Raw genomic sequence first — 1,119 nt, forward strand, 5'->3', positions numbered from 1 at the left:
CAGCCAACTCATGCAATGAGCACAGGACTTGGTCCCACTGCCTAGTTGCCTCCCAAACTGATCAAGCCAATCAATCAACTGTCTCACCTATTCAGAGGGCATGATCCAGCTGGTGGCCCCTCAACCTTTGGTTCATAGTTCATGTGTTTCCATGCATTTGGCTATTTTTTTTCAATAATTGAGTAAAACTGAAATTTATTATAAGCCACAGTCGTCCTAGGGACCTCCATGCTATATATATAGCCTCTATGGTTCTATGGGTTGTGGTCTGATTGTTCTTTATTTTATATCTAGAATCCACCTATGAGTGAGTACATACCATGACTCTCTTTCTGGGTTTGGGTTACCTCACTCAGGATGAAAAATATGGAACACTTCACGAATTTGCGTGTCATCCTTGCGCAGGGGCCATGCTAATCTTCTCTGTATCGTTCCAATTTTAGTATATGTGCTGCTGAAGCGAGCACTGGGGACAATCTTCTAATGGTAGTCGGAGGACTTATATCGGGCTGACATATGAGTTTTGCTGTACCATTCATACTGTCAGTATTAACCTTGGCCCAGTTTAATGTTGTTTTCAGTTTTGTTTGTGTTCCTTAATCCGAAGCCATTCTGAGTTTGATCAGTCCCTAATCTACCTTGAGTCCATTATTCTAAAAGTTGAACGGCTTCCCACACCTGTTTCAATTGTCAGCAAGAAATAAATTAATGGTGCTTTTCCTGAGTTGGAAAGGGAAAAAAATAATAATCTCCTTATGGATCAGACCTGGTCATAGGGTTTTCCCCTAGAACACTCCCAAAAATGCATCTACAAATCAAAGAATGTTATGCCTTGCAGCAGACTCTTAATGGTTCTTAAAAAAGAAATGAATGTCATCAGAGTCAAAATAAATAGATTTATAGCTTTTGTGTTAAGGACAACTAGAAAGATTGCTCATGATTACCTCTTTTCCTGGATTAGGAGGCTGTCGGTCAGGTGCTCCCTAATCTAAGGTGCTAACAAAGATTCCAGAGGCCATCCAGAGATAATTAAGATGAACCCTAAGCACTGTGTGCAGGTACTCAAGACCAGCTAGCAGATTGTCTGTCTACCTAGTCATATAAGACAAAGAGATTTTG

At 40.6% G+C, this 1,119-nt stretch overlaps 1 non-coding gene across 1 annotated transcript; it reads right to left on the bottom strand.

The window, feature by feature from the left end:
* Positions 1 to 360: 360 nt before the first annotated feature.
* Positions 361 to 467, bottom strand: LOC114690386. The gene has a single exon (XR_003734069.1). It is a non-coding gene; the product is annotated as a U6 spliceosomal RNA (small nuclear RNA).
* Positions 468 to 1,119: the final 652 nt, after the last annotated feature.

The sequence above is a fragment of the Peromyscus leucopus genome, chromosome 7 (genome assembly GCF_004664715.2).
Source record: "Peromyscus leucopus breed LL Stock chromosome 7, UCI_PerLeu_2.1, whole genome shotgun sequence".
In the NCBI taxonomy this organism is placed as follows: domain Eukaryota; kingdom Metazoa; phylum Chordata; class Mammalia; order Rodentia; family Cricetidae; genus Peromyscus; species Peromyscus leucopus.